The following is a 22312-nucleotide window of genomic DNA, read 5'->3' as shown; positions in this document are numbered from 1 at the left end:
CTGTTTGCAGCACCTCCTCCCCGCCCCCAACGGGGCGGAGGGATGGAGCCGCGCGCTTCGCGAACCTCCAGCCCCTTCTCGGGAGCCTCAGCCCCTCTCCCCGACCTAGCGAGGCCGGGCTGCAGTAGAGGGTAGGCGCAGACCATCTCCCCTCAGCCCACCCAGACCTTGGCATCTTTGCAACCCCTTGAAAAATAAACAGAAAACCCAAACCCCAGTCATTAGATTGCAAAGCGCATTACAATAACCCGGACGGCTACGCAGGAAACAATCCTGCACTGGTCCGAGTCTAAGGCAGCCCCTTCCCGGCCACGCCGCCTGCTCCTGGGCCTCGATTTTCTGGCTTCGCCGGAGAGTCTGCCACACCCCGGGACTGACAGGTCCAGCGCGGGGCTGCAACTCTGTTCGCGTCCCCCGCCCCATTCTCGTCCAGAGTCTCGCCAGTCTACAAAAGGTGCAACCTCACGCACATGCAGAGCACACAAATAAGGTCGGCAGCGCACTGCCGGGGAGGCTGCGAACAATGCTCCGGCGGCCCGCGCCCGCCGGAGCGCGGCGCCCCGGGGGACAGGGGGCGCGGGCGGGGGCCGCGGCAGTGGACCAGCCGGCCCGGGCGCTGGACACCTTACTTCCTGCTTCCCCGCCCGCGGCCAGACCCAGCTCTGCGGAGGGATATCTCTCCCCTCCTCTGTCCCTCTCTTTCTCTTCCCCCGCCCTCCCCCCTTTTTTTGCTTCTGCTCTTCCCCCCCCCCCGCCTTTCTCCTTTTGCAAGAAAATAATTTGACAGTCGATTTGCTGACAGGGGAGGAATTTGCATCCTGGATTAAAAAAAAAAAAAAGGCCGAGAGGAGCTTGGGAACGGTTGCTAGGGGTGGGTAATGGGTGAAAAAAGGGGGGCGCCAGGGAGCGGATAAGGAGGGTTAAAGGAGGGGGCGAGGGTGGGGAGCAATGCAAAAGGTAAGGCCAGGTTACCGCGACTCGGCCCCGAGTGGGCTGCGGCCGGGGGAGGGGCGAGAGATACATATGTATTTCTGTCTCCCTAGCACACCCCCTTCCCTCTAAGCGATGGCTGAGAGGCGGTGCATGCAGATGGGGAGTAAGTTTCCTGAAGGGGAGGGTGGATGCACGCGCGCAGCCCCGCGCTGCAAATTTCCACCGGGAGGGAGAGTGACTGGATGCGGAGAGTTTGGAGTTGCTTGCGGCGGAGGGCAGGAAGGGGAGCAGGGCCGGGAAACGGGGCTGGCGGGCGCTATATCTGGGAGTAAGTTTCCAGGATCAGGAGAGCCTGCACGCTTGCTCGCTAGTAAGTTTCTGGCCGGGGAGGGCGCCTGGGGAGGAGAAGAGGGAGGGGTGCCTGTATATAGAAGGGGGGGGAGGGGGGAGCAGATTTCCTGCGGGGAGGCTGAATGCTTATGGAGAGTAGATTTCCTGAAGGGAGGGTGGAGGCGTAGACGGACCGAGTAAGTTTCTTGCTAGGGTGGTGGCGGAGGTGGTGGGCTGGTGCTTTGGTAACCCAGAGCTTCCTACCCGGGGTGGGGGAGCACGCTGTTGGGGTGGGGGGGCGAAGGGCCAGGTTCTCTGCTGGGGAGAGGGGCTTGCATCTGGGGAGTATGTTTCCTGGCGGAGCGATATTTGTTTACAGGCTGAGGGCAGTACAGTAAGTGAGTAGCGCTTCGAGAAGGCGGCTCTGACATAAATTAATATTGAAATTACTCCGTCAGGTCTGCTCGTCCCCCATCTCATCCCCCAAGCGGAGACCGGTCTTCTTGTCGGATTGCCCATGCACTTGTTGCAGAAACAGCCAAGGTAGGCAAGAAGCTTATTAAGTTTCATTAAAAAAAATTAGTTGGGGGATGCTCCGTGAGAAGACGGGGGAGGGGAAGCGAAAAGTGGGCGGGGGGGGAACAGAGAGAAAAGTCTCCCTCCACTTTACTTTCAGTACGTTAGCAGGGCCTTCTCTCTGCTTCCCTTCTTCCCTCTTCCCTCTCTGCGATGCACAGCATCCCAGCAAAGGGGGAGGGGTGAGGTGGGCGCTGTAATTGGCAGCCCTGGCTTAAAGGGTGGTGGTAGTAGGGCTTGCAGTTGAAGGTTGTGACGTTATAAAGCCTTCATTCTTCCAGGCAAGAAACCGCAGGACCCTAGGAATGGGTCTTTTGGGGTTTTTGACATGATGCATATGTGTGTGGTTACGCTCCTGTGGGCTCTTTGGGGGCTGGGTACTCCCCAGAAGTTAAAGTGGCCACCGGGATGGGAGAAATGTATAAGAGAGTAAACCTGCCCCTTCACTCCTCAACTTCAGTCCAGGAGACTGGGAAGTTACTGCCGGTGGTCTGAAGAAATAGATATTTAAAACAACACAAAACCACCCATTCACTGGCAGAGGCCGAGAGCACCTGGCGGATAGCCTCTGGCCAGCACTGGGCTGGAGCATGTGCGCCTGCCGTCCTTAGGTTAGAAGAAAATGACTTCTGGTTCCTCCGTGTGCCTCCTTCAACTGGCCTGTTAGAGCCAGCTTTGTGGAAACTCTTTCCTACGCTAGATGCACCTTTGGCAAGTGAACGTGTTGGTGTTGGAAGCGGGTTGCTAGCAGCGTGGCCCGGGCTGTCTTGCAAAGCACATGGAAGTGATGCTTAAGAAGGAAGGATCCAGGGATGTCTGAAGAGTTATTTAAAACAACAACAAAAAATACTGGCTGTTGGCACTTTTTAGCAGGCCAAGGAACAGAGCTTTAAGGAAGGAGTTTTTAAGTTGTCCCAATTGGTATCCTTTTGCATCATTTACTGTTTCAAGAAAGTCGTCTGGTGATGGAAAATGTGGGAATAACAAGCAGGAGTATTTAGTGCTGAACTAGTTAACCAGCCTTTTTTGCTTCTCTGTGCCTCTTTTCCTGGTCCTCAGCCTGCTGGTTTCTGCAGAGTTCTTCTGAGTTGTAGGTCTTGGTTGTCAGGTACCTTTATTATGCTGGAAATTTTATTTCCTTATTTTCTTCTAATTGAACTATAATTGATTTACAGCATTGTATCAGTTTCAGGCATACAGCATAGTGATTTGATATTTTTATGCATTATGAAAGGACCCCCCCACCATAAGTATGCTAGGAATTTTGACTTGGCCAGGATAATTTTAGTACCAGGGATTCAAACCCAGGCGTGTTCAGTAGGGTCAGGGAGTAAACACTAGGCAGTGTGTTAACTAAAGTTGGTTATGCTTTCTGCAGTTCTATAGACAGGCTCAATACTGGCAGGGGAAAAAAGCGGGTTTTAAAAAATGATCTTTTTACATGTTACTGATGAACAGTATTTTTTTTTCTTTCCTTCCTGTCATCAGATTTCCAGGTTGAAAATTTGATATTTGGCAGCTTGAGAGTTGAGTTAGTTGGGAATTAAACATTATTGCCACTTATCAAATGTTCTTAACTAGGCATTAGTTAAACAAATTAGCTATTATTTTTCCCCTGCCGAAAATCAGTCTGGTTGATGTATAAGCTGGGAAGGTAAACAAAATCTCTCTGTGTTTATCCCAGGGTAGTGGAGTTGTTTACATGTGTACCCTCGAAGCCAAGAGCAGTCGCTCAGTTGTTTTTTTTTTTTTTTAAATATATTTATGAGATGTATTTTATTGTCTTGCTTTGGCCATTAATCAAGTCCCAGTAGCTTTTTTTTTTCCCTCTTCTGCAGAGAATGTTCTTGTGGTAATAAAGGTTTGAAGGCCCATGAATCATAATTCGTTCTTTTAAAAATATTGTCAGGATTTGATTTATAGGAATTGATACTGGGAGTGACACACCTCTTTGGGCTCCGCCCTTGTAGGCATGTCCATTTTCGCCAAAGAATTGTTCAAGAAGCCGGCTTGACACCTTAAAAAAAGAGCGTTTCCCTTCTGCTTTATGGGCATTGAGAAGATTAATTTTGCAGGTTCCATAGTAAGCCTGGGTCTTTTCACAGCTTGGTAAGCGGGCTTCCACATAGCAGGCATGTGTTAATATCACATAGCATTTATGTGAGCTTACTGTGAAAACAGTTGTTCTATGAACTGTGCGGAAAGTACTCAATTTTGCCTCCTTTAACCCACTCGGGCCTGTGGTTTTTGTTGAGGTGGGCGCTTTAATTGTAAAAGAGGAGATGGACTGTAAGTGTTCTCTGCTTGCTTATGTAATAAAATGTTTGATCCCAAAAACAAAGCTTATTTAAAATATTCTTTTTCTCCTGCTCTGATGGGTGGGTTGGTCATAATTCAAATGCATCGGGCTTTTTTGGAAAGTATGAGGCTTCTCCATAAAGTTGATTAATCAGAAAACGTTAAAATTGTCTCGTGTTCAGCCATAGGCTCCGTTTACAGGATTTGTAAAGTGACAAAGAACTTTTAGGTGGTTTGAGTCTCAAGGCAGGGGGACAACATCACTGGATGGGAAAGTGGCGAGGGTACCAGGGGCTAGCCCCTTCTGCACTTCAGATTTTTTAATCTTAAAAAAAAAAATGCACATTTGATCTGTGAGTTCCATGTGTGCCTCTGAAATTCTGTGACTCGGTCTTGCGGAGAGAGGTCTCAAGAGATCCCCACAGTCTGTCTCTTCCTGGGCCAACGGCCAAATTGCCTCATGGACTTGGGCGAGTTGATTAACTTCTCTTTTTGTCTTCTCATGGAGAGAGTGGATTTGTACCGTGGTTTTCCACAAAGGATTTTTGAGTGGCCCTGTAATCTTGACTGTCAAACGCAAAGAAATACTTAGGAAAATCTGCCGCCGTCTTGGGGGGAGAAAAACGTGGTTGAGTCCCAATTATACGTGCTAATAGAGAGTGGGGCACATAATCCCTGGCTCCAAAAATAATTTCAGTTCATCTTGGAAGTTTCCCCTCCAGCCAGCTGGTTCACCTGCCTAATTATGCCTGGTCAAGTCTAAGGTTAATTGAGCTGTTATTCCCAGGCAGCAGGAGGAGGGAGTCTCAGGAGGAGTGGGAGACCAGAAAGCCTGGTGTGGCTTTTTTCCTCTTTCTGTGGAGAATTCACACGTGGGTAATTGGGATTTGGTTGTATATTTGTGATAAGGTTCATAATATGATACTGTATTACAGTCACTTCTGGGGTATCATGTATTTCACCATGGGCACTTCTTTGTGGGGGGGGGGAATACTCTTGGTGTTTTTATTAACTTGGAACAATGACATGAAAAGTAGGGATCCAGACAAGTGGTTTAGACCCCAGGCAGTACAGATGGGTGCTGACTGGCCTGCTCTAAAAGCAGTTGAATTCAGCTCAGTTTTATTTCCAGCCTCACAAAATTGTGTGATTTAGGGAGGAGAATCAGCTGGAATCTTGTGGATTAATAACATTTCTGAATTTGGGAGTTCCCATTGTGGCTCAGCAGAAATGAACCTGGCTAGTATCCATGAAGATGCGGGTTTGATCCCTGGCTTTGCTCAGTAGGTTAAGGATCCAGTGTTACTGTGAACTGTGGTATAGGCTGCAGGCTCAGCTTGGATCTGGCGTTGCTGTGGCTGTGATGTAGGCCGGCAGCTGTAGCTCTGATTTGATCCCTAGCCTGGGATCTCCCATAGGCCGAGAGAAAATAAGAAAGCAAAAAAAAAAAAAAAAAAATTTCTGAATTTGCACGTTGGAGGGGATCCAGTGAAATCAAGGGGAAACTAAGACAGTTGTTTTCTTTCATGGGGAGGGGGAGAGACAAGCAGCTGCCAGATGTTGGCACTTTTTTTTTGGTCTTTTTGTCCTTTTAGGGCTGCACCAGTGGCACATGGAGGTTCCCAGGCTAGGGGTCTCATCAGAGCTGTAGCCACTGGCTTACACCAGAGCCACAGCAACGCCAGATCCAAGCCTCGTCTGTGACCTACACCACAGCTCATGGCAAAACCGGATCCTCAGTCCACTGAGTGAGGCCAGGGATCAAACCCACAACCTCATGGTTCCTAGTCGGACTCGTTTCCGATGCACCATGACGGGAACTCCATGGTACTTTTTTTAAAATCAAGAATACTGTGGCATCTTAAGGAATAATGTACTTCTGGTAACATGATTTTGACCCCATGACTCTCTTAACAGACAAAGAAAATACACAACAAAAAGCCTCTGTGATGTTTTCTAAAGATTTTTAAATTCTCAGGGCAACTGCTTGTAGGGTCTTCTGGATCATTTGGGTTTTTTGAAGAAACATGATTTTTTTCCTCATAGGAGACAACAAGCTGGGGATGGCTGGGATATGCTGAGATACTGGGCTGTTGGTTCAGCAGCATTAAAAGAATTTTTTTTTTTTTTTTTTTTTTTTGGGTAGAGCAGAAGGGGAAAAAGAACCCATGTGCCTAAATGGCAATGATAACTCGGGGCTCCATAGGAGGTTGACAGTTATTTTCACGGATCTGGTTTATTCATGTGTACATTTGGCAGCTACTTATTGAGCACCTACTAATTGCTAAGCACTGTGTTGACGATCTAGGTATACACTGATAATAAAAAGATGTAGTCATCGTTCTCTGCCCATCCCCACTCCACCACTGAGCCTCCAGTCCAGAGAGGAGGCAGACATGTCAAGAAATATATATTGCAAAACGGGATAAATGCTCTGATGAAACCACAGGGAGCAGTGACCCGGCCTTAACTTAGTCAAAGGAGCCTAGAGAGGCCTCTCTGAGGATTGGGAGTAGAAGACAGAGATGGAGGAGAGTCTGTGGGGAAGGCCTTTGGCCTTGGGTTGGGGGGACCAAAAAGAGGCACAGGTGGATGAGGGGGGAGTGGGAGAGGGCAGCATGAAAGGATCATGCAGGACTTGGGGCCTTGGAAAAGTTTGGGTGTCATTGGAAGGTAGTGGGAAGCCATTGACAGTTTGCAGTGGGAAGTGACACCCCCTAACTGGTGTTTAAAAGGAACGGGCAAGAGTGGAACTGGAGAGGGCAGTAAAAAGGTGTTTGGAGCAGGCCAGGTGAGGAGGTGACAGGAGGTGAATGGAGGGGGGCAGGTGGGTGTGAGATGCACATAAGAGGTGGCAGGGCTTGCTGATGGATTTGGTGCAGGGTGGGAAGGAGGACTCTAATTACTGACGTTTGGCTGGAGCAGTTGGGCAGACGTGGGTAGTGCCCTTTGCTGAGATGGGGGGAGTGGGAAAGTCTCCGGGAGCAGAGTCGCCATTTTAGTTTGGACACTACGAAGTTTGATGCCTCTTAGAGTCAGGATGGAGATGTCCAGCTTGCAGTTTGATAGTGTCCAGAGATCAAAATGTGTGACCCATCAGCCTAAGCTGTAGTATTGAAACCCAGGAGACTGGATGGGTGCACTAAGGAGTCTGCAGAGAGAAGAAAAGGCTGTGTGTGTGTGTGTGTGTGTGTGTGTGTTAGAATGGAGGCGTGTTAAATGTTTCACGAGGTTAAAGCCAAAAGAGTCACCAGTGGAGTTGGCAAAATGGAAGCCATTGCCGATCTTCAAAGCACAGTTTGAGTGGAGCAGTGGATTGGCCGGGAGCAAGATTGGAGGGGGATTGGAAGTGAAGAACGGTGAACAGCGGTGTATGGACAACTTTTTGGCAAAGTTTGACTGTGACGGGGGTGGGGTGCAGAGAAATGGAGGGGAGCTAGAATGACACGTGTGTAAAGAGAAGGGTTTTTGAGGGGCTGCTGCTGGTGTATTTGTGTGATGATGGGAAAGATCAACGAAGAGGGAGTGTTTTGTCAAGAGCAATGGGTTGAGTCAGCTGAGAAAAGCCCTTGAGAAGGTCTGTGGGGAAGATCTGGCCTTGGCCGGGAGAGTGGATCCCTGGCCGGGAACTCACGCATGTCCATCCGAAAAGAAAAAAAAAAATTATCAAGAAACAGGAAAGGGCAGGTGAGGGAGGGAAAGGTAGGGAGCTGTGCTGCAGCAGCCATGTGCTCTGTCTGTCCACAAAGAGGCCACCCTGTCCTTGGGTAGGGGTTTGGGCTCAGGACTTTACACTAGCCAGAGATGGCAAGGGTTAAGACTGCATCAGAAAATTGTACTGCATTTTTCTGAACATTTGACTGCATTACTGAGCAGTACAAAGGAAAGACAGGATTCTTTTGCTTGGGGAAAGGAGTCTTCGGTTAAAGTGATATGGGCCTCACAGTGTCAGATTTATTTGAAAACTACGATTGGGAAAAGACATCTGTGATTTCCAGCTCTGTGCAGAAGTTGGTGGGCATTGTGTCATAGGTTTTGAGCAGGAAAAAATAAAAGGCGAAAGGACTGCTGCTTCTTCAGGCAGCCTTTCACACAAAAATGTGCCGTAGACTGGCCTGTCCACCCCTGGTGGCCCCGAGGATGGGGTCTGTATGGCAGGTGCCGGGGTGAAGAGAGAGTCTGAAGACCTGGGTTGGGGTCCAGCTCTGTCGTCAGGCTCTGGACAAGTCAGCCTCCGAGTCTGTCTCCGCATCTGTAAGAAAGAAGGTGATACCATCTGTCGCCTCTTCTCTGAGAGTTGTGAGGATGGAATCAGATAATGTAAGCAACGTGCTATGTAAACTGTAAGCGGCGTCGCACACAGGCAGCCGCGAGGTGCAGTGATCTTCAGCCGGATCCTCTTTTCAGATGTGAAACATGACAACCAATGAAAACCTTCCCTCCATTCCCCAAAGCTTCTACGAAAAAGCCGGTTCACCGTGCCCACTCTCACATTTGTTCCCTCCTGGTAGCCACTTTCTGTTTGAGGTTTTCAAGTCCTCTGTGATTTCTTTTAGTGAAACTGCTCTTACTGCCGGAAGGCTGGCATCAGAAAGGCTGGCTGTGAAATGCCAGTCTGTATAGGTTCACGCTCTGATTCCATATATAAAATCTGAGACCTGCCCACCCCAAGGGCCAAATAAACTTGACTTGTGAACTGTGTGCCGTGGGAAGCTTGAACCCACCCAAGAACCCCAACTGTGGTCCAGGGGCGTTAGCAGTGATTCACTTGCCTTCTGAGTTTGTTTTGCAAATGAGGACTGTTCTATAAAGCTGAGTCTACCTAAAAACAGTCCTTAGCCCTTAGTTTTACCGTGTGCGCTGGAGAGTCCTTTCTAGTTTTAAAAAGCATCCAGTGCTTTGTACCAGTCACACTTCTGGCCTCTACCTAGAAGGGTGAGGCGTTATTTATTTCTTTTAAAATGTCTTTTTATTATATAAAAAAAAAAAGCACACAGAGGCAGACAGACTAGTGTAATGAACTCCATTATACCCATCACCTAGATTCAGCAGTTAGTGAGATTTTGCACATCGATGGCTAAAGGGACTTCTTCCTGTATTTGTATAATAAACACAAGTTGCCAGTTTTGAGAGATCAGTGGGACCGATATCAGTTTGGTTTCATAGAGGGGGAAAATAATCAACGAAAAATCAGAGAGGGAGGAAATGGATGACGTCATTGTAATAACTAGTGTTTACCTAGCATTTTATAGGTCCACAGCCTCTTGGGCATGTCTTATTTTAACTGTCTTGCAACAACTATAGGAGGAAGATATTATTTTCACTTTATGGCTAAGGAAAGTGAGGCTCAAGAAGTAAAATTGAAAAAATATAAATAACTGATTAACCTAGAGTCACATGTCCAGCCAGCATTCGGAGCCCTAGTTTAATGCCAGAATTTGAATGGTCTCCAAATGTTGTGCATTCTCCTGCAGATAACGCTGTATAGTCTTAAATGGGAGATGTAGTACCGAATACTTGCAAAGGATCATGGAAACCAAGAAGATGATCTGGGAATCTGGGGCTTAGAATTCCAGTGACCTTAGTTGGAAATACTCAAATGATTTAAGCATGTTTTGGGCATTACACTTTTCAAAAAAACTTGAATTGTCTGGCTCATTCTGGTGCACGCGGCTTTAAGGATGCCTCGTAATTAAACCAAAAACTTGACTTTAACAGATTTAGTGGCTATTCTCCACCAGCCTCCTACCCTACCCTGTCCCTTCTGTGGACCCCTCCGTGATCCTTTCTAGAGTGTGTGGCCTTAGTCTCCAGGCTCTGGCTCTGAACACACTGGGCTCTGACCAGCTTGCTCTCCTAAGAGCCCTGAGAAGCTTCCTGAGGGCCCCTAGGGTTCTTTGTCTGCTCTGAGAGCCTCTCCTCATCTTTGCAAAACTGCCTCCCATCCACCTTCTTTGAAAGATTTTTTTAAAAGGAAAAGGGGGAAAAAATGGAGTCCGATGCCCAAGGAGTTGTAATAGGATTGTTGAGTTCCCTCTGTTGTCATTACAGTGGAAGATACCAAACTCCCTTAAAATTCAACCGAAGGCTGCCTGTAATGAGCTGACTCTCAAGTGCTGGGACTTGTTCACTTCTCTCTTTTAATTGGGTGAACACATGTGAGCTAAGGGGTTTTCGTGGGGAGCCACGGAAGGTAAGGACATTCAGTGGCCTCTTTCCTTTTGAAGAGCTCGAGCTTCGTTAGAGACCAGCGTAGAATTCAAGCGGTTTCACGGTGCAGATGCTCATGCCTGAGGTCTTCCCTGTGGGCTCTGTGTGTCTGGTCGTGGGCCAGACTGTGGGGGTCGGGTGGGGTCCTGCAGCCCTTGGCTTGGAGGGCTGCTGTCATCCTGACCACTGGGCTCTTTCACTCCTAGACTGCCCTGGAGAGGGCAGAACTGGGTCATCCCTCAATTTTGCACCCCCAGCACCTAGCACAGAGCCCGGCGCTGGTTAGTACAGTAGACGTGCTTACTGACATAAGAATCAGCGGCTTTGTTGTTCGGGTTTTGCTTCTCATTCTCTCCCCACTGGTTCTTGTTGGAGGCAGAAATTCAGGCCTCTCGGCCACCAGGGTCAGCTCTTGCAGCCGCTGATGGAGACCAGACTAGAGCAATGTTTCCTTCCCCCTCGCCTTTCTGGCCTGGCAGCCTTTAGCTGGGGTTGGTTGAACTGAGCTCTCAAATGCAAATGTGGCCCCATCCCCCATCTCTTTTAATAAGTGACATTTTGTTAAATCAGTTATTCAAGGCCTTATCTATATTTCTGTCTGTGCTGGCTTAGTCAAAATAGGAAAGAGTGAATATTAGATTTCTCCCCCCCCCTCCCCTTTGAGCAACTCTACGTAAGATTTCTGATAGGGGAGGGTGATGTGTCCTTGAAGAAGTAAATGCTGCCTGCAGAAAAAATGTGGAGGGCTTTGACTTGTAGCGAATGCTGTTTTTCAGCAGCTGTGATTTTTCCATTTTTCTTTTTCTTTCTGTTTTGATTAGTGGAACTCATTGTGCTCCGGGGTTGGGATTGCGTTGGGGGAGGGCGCGGAGGGAACAGCATTTACCAGGAGAGCTGGAGTTGGGGAGGAGGAAGGAGAGAAGGGATTTATTGAAAATATATGTCTACTTCTGCTATGATAAAGCAGCAGGCATGTAAAAATGCAACCGGGAAATCATTATTGTGGTAATATAGGCAGAGCTCGGCTTTCTCATTAACGGAGCTTAGCGCTTAGCCCACGTGGAGGAGGGGGCTGCCGGGCTGCTTTGAGAGTTGGGGTATTCAATAATAGCAGAAACTCAGGGGATTGGCCCCATCCCCCCTCTCCCCCTCCAGCTGCCTTCTCCTTTCTTTCTCCAGTTTGTAACCTTTTCAAAGCTGCTTGTTGGATTTCGTGGTCTCCTTCCTCACCCCTGCCACCCCAAAATGCTGCGGGAATGGTTTCATTTTTCAAGTTAGAGGAAATTCAAATACATTTTCTCTTGGGAACTCGAGATTTCTGGCAACACATTGCAAGATTATACTCCTCGCAACCCAGGGTGCACCACCCAGAGCCAATTTGGGGGACCCTGGCGTTTGCCTGTGCACATAGGGTACCCAGTGAGAGTTCCACATGGCTTTAGGAGCAGCCACTGCGTATAGAGAGCTTACTGTGTGCCTGGCCTCGTGCAGGTGTATTAGTCATTTCATCCCCACAACAGCGGTAGAAGGCAGATGTGATGCCTACTTTACACTTGAGGAAACTGTGGCTCCTGCCATTTCAGCAACTCTTTTAAAGACATTCAGTTGCTGTGTTGCCCAACTGGTCTCCAGACCCAGGACAAACTCCAAAAACTGACTCCTGATAATTAGGCTGTGCTGTCTTTAAAAATTGGCTAGTCACCTTCCTTGTATAGGCCTCTGGAGTCTTGGAACCTGGGGAGAGTAGAACCCCCACAAGACCTGCCGATGACAGTTAAGGGTAGAGTGCTCAGGGCCTTCATGAAAACCCTTCCTGAGCTGCTGGACAGAGCTGTCATTCTAAGGAAGGTCAAGGTTAGAGGCTCACGTCTTTGTTAGAAGAGGTGACTGCCTTGCCCCCCATCCCTGCCAGGCTCTGGTCCTTTTGCCGACAACTTACTTGTTTTTAGCAAGCATTTATCCCGAAGTGCTGGGATTGTACCAGTGGCTGGAAACACGAGGACAAGTAAGAGAAGGCACACAGTCTAGTAGAGGACTGACTGTTATGAGAACATAGCAATACGATATTCAGTCCTTTCTGCCTAGAAAATACAAAACCCTAGAAAAAGTAAGTGATACATGCGTGGGTGGGTTGTATGGGTTGGGGGGTGCTTACAGGTAGACAAGGGGGAGGGCACAGCCAATAGCCTGGTGAGTATAGGAAGCCACCCCCAGTCTGGCCTTACTGAGCACCACTGCAACTTCAAGGCCTACCTGTCTAATTTCATTTTCCATCGCCCTCAGTTGAATGCTCTAGAACGATGCTGTCCAGCATGGTAGCCATGAGCTGTTCATGGGTAGTTAAATTTAAATTAATTTAGAAGTAGGAGTTCCTGTTATGGTTTAGCGGGCTCTCCGACTGAGTGGCTCATCCATTGTTGTCCCTGTGAGGATGTGGGTTTGATCCCTGGCCTCGCTCAGTGGGTTAAGGATCTGGCATTGCCACAAGCTGCCGTGTAGGTCGCAGATGCGGCTTGGATCTGGCGTTGCTGTAGCTGTGGTGTTGGCTGTAGCTGCAGCTCTGATTCAACCCCTAGCTCAGGAACTTCCATATGCCTAAGGTGTGGTCATAAAAAGAAAAAAAGTAAAAGGAAAAAAAAAACACAGGAAAAAAAGTAAATAGAATGAAAAACTCAGTTTCCCAATTGCACTAGCCGTATATCAAGTGCTTAATAGCCACATGTGGCTAGCGGCTGGCATATTGGAGAGTGTATGTGTAGAACATTTCCATTAGTGCAGAAAGTTCTATCAGCGCTACTCATGAACTTTATTCTGAGGTTTCTTCTGCATGGAATGTTCCCTCCATAGCCTGTCCCACTTCCTCCAGAGGCCTTCCCTACACACCCAGGTTCCACTGTCCTTCTGGATTGCATTGCTTCATTTTTGTGTTTGTCTCCACAACAGACTTTCAGCTTCTTTAAGGTGTGAACTGGCTCTTGTTCATCTGTGTCATGTCTTGTTTATCACTGTGTCCTCAGCAACTAGCTGGGCCCCGGCCCTTTGGAAGTTCTCAGTAACAGTTGCAGGCTGGACAAGTAGGCAAGGGATTGGGCAGCGGGGATCCGATTCCACGTTATGGAGCTTGATCTTGACCTGGAGGCAGTGGGGGAGTCACTGAAGGGGTTCGGGTTGAGGAGGGATTTTGAGGGAATGGGGTCAAGTAAGGGTTGTGTCATTAGAAAGATTATTCTGAGGTTATGGAATATGGAGGACAGGCTGGAGAGGCTGAGCCTTCTGGCCGGGAGATCAGTTAGCAAAGTGTTGGAAACACAGGGGCAAGAGGGCTAAGGGTCTGGACTTCGTAGGCGTGGCAGGGATGTTGAAAGAGCTACATCACAGTCTTGCCCAGTCAGGGCCTCCTACCATTGCTCTCTCCGTTTTTAGATGGTCTTTTCCATTTCTAAGGGAAACTACAAAAAGAATTCCCTTTCACTTCTGGGCCCCTCAACCCCTTTCCCCTTGAGACCCTGGGCCGTGTACTCTGAAACCCTCCCAGGTCCACTCTCTGCTTTGTTGGTGGCTGCCCTCTCCCCGCATCACCCTCCCTCCCTATGCTCACCTGTTGGATTCTCTCCTGGGAACCTCTGGCTCTCTGGTGTCCCATGTCTCAACCTTTATGATCAGATCTGAGCAGAAGCGTGGAGCACAGAGGCTGCGGTTTCAGCCTTCTGTCTTTGTAACCCATGCCAGCTTCTTTTCCAAGGACACTTTTAGGGGCTTAAATTTAAGAAGCCTGTAGAGGGTTTTGAAAAGGAGTCTGGGATGCAACTGAGATCAATCCAGTCTGTTTGGGATAGTGAAGAAGAGAAGCATAAGAGGAATCTTTTCTTTAGGAAAGTGAGGCTGTGTACTCCAACCATGGTGAGCAATGACTATGGTGTCATTGGAACCTCCTCATCGGGGTTAGGATGGATGCATTTCAGAGCATAACAGCTACCTAATAAGTGGATGCATGTCGCCGTTGAATCATTACCTCATTTAATCCTCAGAGTGATTCCATGAAGAAGGCAATATTGTCCCCATTACACAGGTAAGGAAGTGGAGGCACCAAGGGATGAAGTGCTTGGGCCCAAATATGCTCTCAGCTCTGCTTTATGTGATGTAGGGGAATGGAACCATTGGTGGCCAGACCTTTGACCAGAGCCGGAGTGGCTTTCATGACCTTGGAAAAGTCACTTCACCTTCTTAAACCTCCATTTCCTAGGGGTAGTCACATCTACTTGGATGGGTCCTTGGGAAGATTAATGGCAGAATGTACATGAAAATCAGCATCTCGTCAGCAGAGGGTAACACGTATTCGTGGAATGGTTGTCCATAGTCTTGTTGAGCAGACTCTTGGCCCATCCCCTTTCCGTGGTCAGAATGTCATGGCTCAGATTTACAAATGTTCTCCTGCTTTTACAGTCTGGAGAAGACATGATTCAAAGCTTCATTGGCGCTAAGACTTTTTCACTGAAATTGTGTTAAGTGGCAAGTGAAAGCAGTTCATAAAACTTTCTTTTGGAGCAGGAGACTACAAATAGTACATGGTGACCATAGGGAATTCAGAAGATATTGACAGATCTAAGGAAGAAAATAAAAATTGTCTTTAATTCCTTCCTGTTAATATTTTAATAATTTCCATCCACCATGTTTTTGAGGCAGTGTGCTCTGGTGATTAAGAGTATAAATTCTAGAGTCAGGCAGCCAGGATCCTTCACTCGCTGGAAATAATAACAACAACTTGTAGGGCTGGGGGAGAGGAAGTGAGATGATACACATAAAACATTTGGGGCTGTGCCTGGCAAATAGTAAATTCTCAAGAAAGATTAGCTATGATATTGTGCTTTAAAAATCGTATTGGGGTTATTTTACATACACTAATAGCTTGCTCATGAAATATTCTTGGGGAACATTTCTTTCTGAAATCGCTGTTTAGTGTCTTCTTATCTAGATTCTATGTTTAATAAATACTTAATGGAGCACCTACTGTGCACCAGGCACTGGGTCCCCTAATTTATTTAACTAGTCCTTAGAGATTGAGCTTGTTTATCGTTTTTGATTATTATAAGTGATGCTTTGATGGACATCCTTGTAGTAAATAGATCTTTGATCTTTGATCACATCTCAGATTATTCTTTATAATTTAGGATAAATTCCTGGAAAGGAGAATTACTATGTTAAAGAGAGTGGGCGTGTTCTTAAGGTTCATGATAGCATTTCCTAATTGTTCTTCACACAGTTTTAAAATTAATTTTCATTTGAACTACCAGCATATGGGAGTACCTACCTCACTCCATCACCCTAATATTGTATTTCAAAAAATGGTCATTCTTGTATAGCATGGATTAGTCTAAACAATATCCGTTACTTCTCCAGGGCTTAGTTTTTTCCTTGCTGCAAAGTGGAGGACAAATGTTTCTTGCTTGATGACTGTTATTTGTTAATTTAGCAAGCTCTTTGGATTTCTGTTGTGGAAAGACCATGCAGATGACCTGAATTACTCTGAGAAGCGATTCTTTCTTCTGAGTTAGTATTTCCTCCTGCTTATCGAGAAAGGAGGCTTTAGGAGTGCTTCCTTTCACCTAAGCTGGCATGAATGAGCAGTCATTCCATGCCCAGGGGCACAGGGTGTGTCAGGTAGCTGGTCTGTAATCAGCAAACAGCATTCTTAGAATAAGTATTGCTAATAATTGATTGCAGAAATACAGAGTCTCAGTCCAATTTTCAAGAATTTATTCTTATTGAAACTTTATGAGAAAATGAAGGCTACTCTCACCTCCTGCAAGTATAGGAAAACACTGTCTAGTGTTATATGAAACCAAATATTGAGAAAAAGAGTTGTCCCACTGAAAATATCAAGTATAAAAAAATGAAAACCAGTCCTCATTCCATGGTCTAGATAGAACCTGTGTTTTATTTATTTATTTATTTTTGCTTTTTAGGGTCACTCCTGTGGCATATGGAGGTTCCCAGGCTAGGAGTCAAATCAGAGCTACAGCTGCTGGCTTTCGCCACAGCCACAACAATGCCAGATCTGAGCCACGTCTGCAACCTACACCACAGCTCACGGCAATACTGGATCCTCAACCCACTTAGAACCCGAAACTTCATGATTCCTAGTTGGATTTGTTTCCTCTGTGCCACGATGGGAACTCCAGAACCTCTGTTTTAAAAAGTGGAGTTTCAGAGTTTCCGTTGTGGCACAGTGGTTAGCGAATCCGACTAGGAACCATGAGGTTGTGGGTTCGATCCCTGCCCTTGCTCAGTGGGTTAACGATCCGGCGTTGCCGTGAGCTGTGGTGTAGGTTGCAGACGCGGCTCGGATCCTGCGTTGCTGTGGCTCTGGCGTAGGCTGGCGGCTACAGCTCCGATTGGACCCCTAGCCTGGGAATCTCCATATGCCGCGGGAGTGGCCCAAAGAAATGGCAAAAAGACAAAAAAAAAGTGGAGTTCTCTCTAGTATTTTTTCAATATATATCTTTGCATAGTTGGATGCTTTGTGTGATTTAGTGGTTTTCTTTTTTTTTTTGTCTTATTACAGCTGTGCCTGTGACATATGGAAGTTTCTGGGCTGGAGCTACAGCTGCCAGCCTATGCCACAGCCTTGGCAACACTGGATCCTAACTGCTTCTGTGACCTACGCAACAGCTTGTGCCAATGCTGCAAGGCCAGGGATCCAACGTGCATCCTCATGGATACTAGTCAGGTTCTTAACCTGCTGAGCCACAATGAGAACTACCCTAAATTAATACTTTAACCATTTCCTGGACAGTTCAAGTTCCTTGAAACACTTAAATTCCTATACCTTCTTTGACCTGCCTTTTGAGGTCTTGTCGTGGTTTAACTCTTCTAAGAATTTTTTTTTTCTTTTTAGGGCTGTGTCTGAGGCACATGGTGGGTCCCAGGCTAGGGGTCTAATCGGAGCTACAGTTGCTGACCTACACCACAGCCACAGCAACACCAGATCTGAGTCATGTCTGCGACCTATACCACAGTGCATGGCAATGCTAGATCCGCAACCAACTGAGCGAGGCCAGGGATCGAACCCGCAACCTCATGCTGCATAGTTGGATTCGTTTCCTTTGCACCACTATGGGAACTCCATCTCCTAAGAATTTTATCTCATAAAATTATCATAAAATTTAATTAAAATATAAAATAACATAAAATATGAAATTATTATAAGAATTTAATCCTATAGGATATTGTTTTAAAAAGTCAATAATAATTTAGATCCACATATTTACTCTTTTTGGTGTTTTTCATTTCTCCCTGTATAACCATGTACATGCTTCCCTCCTGGATTAATTTCCTTTTGTCTGAATAACTCCCCGTGTGTGTGTGTGTGTGTGTGTGTGTGTGTGGAGAGTGTCTGCTGGTGTCGCAATTGTCTCAGTTTTTGTTTGTCTGAAACACCTTTATATTTGGAGGACATTTTTACTGGGTATAGAATTCTAGCTTGTCCTTTTTTTTTTTTTTTTTTAATAGTCCTTTAAAGGTTAATTCCGGAGTTCCCATCGTGGCGCAGTGGTTAATGAATCCAACTAGGAACCATGAGGTTGCAGGTTCGATCCCTGCCCTTGCTCAGTGGGTTAACGATCCGGCGTTGCCGTGAGCTGTGGTGTAGGTCACAGACGCGGCTCGGATCCCGCATTGCTGTGGCTCTGGCGTAGGCTGGCGGCTACAGCTCTGATTAGACCCCTAGCCTGGGAAACTCCATATGCCGCGGGAGCGGCCCAAGAAATGGCAAAAAGACAAAAAAAAAAAAAAAAAAAAGGTTAATTCCTATAATTCCATTGTCTTCTGGCTTCATTTCTGCTAAAATGCCATCCTTTGGTTTTATTGTGATTCCTTTGAAGTTAACATTTTTCCTCCTTTGACTTTGTGTTTTTAGCAGTTTTACTATGATGTGCATAAGTATGGTTCTCTTTGTATGTAACCCCATGGAGTGTGGAGAGGTTCTGGAATTCATGGCTTGCTGGGGTTTTTTGGTCAGTTTTAGAAAATTCTTTGGCAGTTGTCTTCAAATATTGCTTTGTCCCATTATTTCCCACAGCTCCTTAGTTTCCTGCACATGTGTTAGACCCTTTCCTGGTATCCTACATGTCTATGAAGCTTATTTTTGTATTTCCTGTATTTTTTTCCCTACTGACCTATCTTCCAGTTCACCCATTATCTCTACTACTGTTTCTTATTTGTACTTAGCTGTTCACTTCTTAATTTCTTTGTATTTGGGTTTTTTTGGGGGGGGGCTGTACCCATAGCATGTGGAAGTTCTCCAGGTCAGGGATTGAACCTGTGCCACAGCAGCAACCTGAGCCACTGTAGTGACAGTGCTGGATCCTTAACCTGCTGTAACACAAGAGAACTCCTTTCTTTGTTGTTATTTGTAAATATTTTACTTATTATAAAATATTTTTGATTGTTTTTAAATGATTGTATTTTTTTCTTGGTTTGGTCCTTTTCCTGAAAAGCTTGATCATTTTTGTTTGAATGCTGGGCGTTTTACATGGAAAATGTCGAGGCTCAGGGTATTGTTACCACCTTGATTCATTGAAGGCTGGTATTTCTGATTTACCCTTACTTGTAGCGTGGGTATTTATTAGGGTCCTTCATAGGCTCTGATCTCCAAATTTTGTCTTTCTTCTTCTGTGAAACTACTAATGTCTGCGCTTACCTTTTAAGTCTTTTGATAGCTTCTTTCTGCTAGATTCCTAGAGTTGAGCCTTGTACACACATGGGTTAGGTGTCAGCAAATGCCTTGAGGGAAAATTGCTGCAGATTATTGGACTCACTTATGTGTGGTTCCTTTTCTCTGGGATCTTGTCCTCTCAGATCCTGGATATTGTCATAATCTTGAACTCCAGTTTTTGTCTTTTCAGTTCAGAGAAGAAGCTGCTGCAAGTTTTAATTTGCTGCCTTCTTTTTTACCTTCTACCAAATCAGCAGATTCCTGAGGGGAAACATTAGCTCTTGAGTTTCCCTTTCCTCTAAGAGCTTGGCCTCTCAAGTCCTAGCTGCCTTGGTGTACTCCTGTACCTGCAGTAGTTATTATTTTGTATTTTATTTACCTTTTATGGTTGTTCTATACAGGAGGATTAGTAGTTAGGTCATAATAGCCAAACATGAACTCTAATTTTTGTATCCCTTATTATTTGACATTATAAGTATTTTCCAAGTCTTTATTTTTAGTTTAATTTAATTTAATTTAGTTTAATTTAATTTTTAGGGCCGCTTCCATGGCATATGGAGGTTCCCAGGCTAGGGGTTGAATTGGAGCTGTAGCTGCTGCCACAGCAATGCCAGATCCAAGCTGCATCTGCAGCCTACACCACAGCTCACAGCAATGCTGATCCTTAACCCAGAGGCCAGGGATCGAACCTGTGTCTTCATGATTGCTAGTCAGATTTGTTTCCACTGAGCCTCATGGATGGTAATTAGATTCGTTTCCATTAGCCACAATGGGAATTCCAAATTAATTTTTTTTACTTTTTTTTAATTATTCAAATGAATTTATCACATCTGTAGTTGTATAATGATCATAACAATCTGATTTCACAGGATTTCTATCCCACAGCCCAAGCATATCCCCCCACCCCCCAAACTGTCTCCTCTGGAGACCATAAGTTTTTCAGTGTCTGTGAGTCAGCATCTGTTCTGCAAAGAAGTTCAGTCTGTCCTTTTTTCAGATTCCACATGTCAGTGAAAGCATTTGATGTTGGTGTCTCATTGTATGGCTGACTTCACTTAGCATGATAGTTTCTAGGTCCATCCATGTTGCTAAGAATGTGGTATTTCGTTCTTTTTAATGGCTGAGTGATATTCCATTGTGTCTATGTACCACATCTTCTTGATCCACTCCTCTGTTGATGGACATTTAGGTTGTTTCCATGTTTTGGCTATTGTAAATAGTGCTGCAATGAACATCAGAGTACATGTGTCTTTTCGAGTCATGATTTTCTCTGGATAGATGCCCAGGAGTGGGATTGCTGGATCAAAATGGTAGTTCTATTTTTAGTTTTCTGAGGAATCTCCATACTGCTTTCCACAGTGGTTGCACCCAAATTAATTTTAATTAATTTTTCTTCTTTTTATGGCCACTGGGGCACATGGAAGTTCCTGGGCTAGGGGTCAAATCAGAGCTACAGCTAGGACTTAAACCACAGCCACAGCAACACTGATCTGAGCTGCATCTGTGACCTATGCCACAGCTTGCAGTAACACTGGATTCTTAACCCACTGAGCAAGGCCAGGGATCAAACCTACATCAAACCTGATGCTGTGTCAGGTCTTAACCCTCTGAACCACAATGGGAATTCCTGTATTTTCCAAGTCTTTAAAATAAAATAAAAAAAAAAACTTCAGTGGATGATTTCTAGTATCTGAGCAAAAGCCCTTCTTATGGCTTTTATAATCTACTCAACCATTCTGTTGTCATATACTTAGGTTCTGTTCTCTAATATTCTCAGATAAATAATGCTGCAATAAATATCTTGTGTCAAAGTGCTTTATTAATATTGTGAGAGTATAGATAGGAATTATCAGAGTTGAACATATTTATCAGTAGTGATTGTTTTCATGCATATGTGGTGTACAAAAATAAAACTATAGACTTTCTCTCTCAGATATTTCAGAAAGAAGCTTTCCTTTTAAAAAAGAGGTGGTTTTTTTTTTCCGTTTTAAAAAATACTCATATAATGCTTAGCATGTATGTGCCGGTCATTTGTTTACATGCTTTATAGTACTAACTTTAATTTTCCTAATAGCCCTAGGACACAGGTACTAATAATGATGAGGAATCTGGGGCAAGAGAGGGTTGGTAACTTACCCAAGGTCACACAGGAAACTTGTCCAAGGTCGTACACTTTTCAGCAGTATTGCTGAGCCATGCATTGTGGCTCTAGAGCTTGTGCTTTTAGCTGTCACACTAAGCCACGTTGAGCTAATTGTTCTAATTTATTACTGCCTTTCTACCAGTTTTAGCTTATTCTGGGCCTTCCCTAGCTTTTTCTTAATTGAGCATTTATTTATTTTTTTTCCTCTGCAGAGTGGTTGCTGGGGGATGATTGTGAATGTGGGGACAGTTTCGGGGAGGAGGTGTCATGGACGGAAGTTGCTCTCGGCACTGGGGCTGTGTGGGGACAGCTCATGAGGTAGATTGGCCAGGTCAGGTTGCCTGGTGGCTTGTAGTGAATCTGTTGGGGACCTGGTGTGGATTTAATGACAAGGGAATTTCTGCTTCCCCCTGACTGGCTGGTGTTAGCTGGGCCTTTGCAAGAGAGTAAGAGTAAAGGACTCTTTCTCTTCCCTCCTCTCCTCCCTGTCCACTTAACATCAGGCTAGAGAGTAAAGAGGCATAAAGAAACGACTGGCCCACTGACTGGAGTATCAGGGCAGCCACAGGGCAGCAGGGATTGAAAAGTGTCAGCATCAGTGCTCTGGATGGAGTGGATGAGGTTAAGGAACCTCAGGAGCAGTTGCAGTCCTGTTCCTCTGTCTTTCTGCCTCTCTTTAGAGCTTTTTGTACATTCTCCTGTATATCTCCTTGCCTCTCTGTTATTGTATTTTCCTTGTACCCATTCCCCTCTTTCATCTTCCTACCCTCCCTCCCTTTGGGTCTAATACTGATTTGAGGGAGAGGGAGGTGTGGGGCTTGTTGGTTTTCTTAGAGTTGTTTGAGATTTTGGTTTGTTTTGTTTTATCTTATCTTTTATTTTATTTTATTTCATTTCATTTTATTTTATTTTATTTTTTGTCACCGCACCTGTGGCATTTGGAAGTTCCTGGGCTAGGGATGGAATTGGAGCTGCAGCTGCAGACGTACACCGCAGCTACAGCAACACCGTATCTGAACCTCATCTTCGACGTATACCACAGCTTGCAGCAACATTGGATCCTTAACCCACTGAGCAAGACCTGGGATCGAATTCGCATCCTCACGGAC

General features: G+C 45.8%; 1 protein-coding gene across 23 annotated transcripts in view; it reads left to right on the top strand.

Annotated features, from left to right (window-relative positions):
* Window positions 732-22312, top strand: part of TRERF1 (transcriptional regulating factor 1) — a 221921-nt gene continuing 200340 nt past the window's right edge. For 8 of the 23 annotated variants that reach the window (XM_021098726.1, XM_021098708.1, XM_021098722.1 and 5 more), the window contains exons 1-2: window positions 1096-1303; window positions 1722-1806. The gene's annotated coding sequence lies outside the window, so the exon portion shown is untranslated. The other 15 variants (XM_021098727.1, XM_021098721.1, XM_021098714.1 and 12 more) reach the window with 10 other exon arrangements.

Source organism: Sus scrofa, chromosome 7, assembly GCF_000003025.6.
Source record: "Sus scrofa isolate TJ Tabasco breed Duroc chromosome 7, Sscrofa11.1, whole genome shotgun sequence".
Lineage (NCBI taxonomy): Eukaryota > Metazoa > Chordata > Mammalia > Artiodactyla > Suidae > Sus > Sus scrofa.
This window is presented reverse-complemented; position numbering and strand designations above follow the sequence as displayed.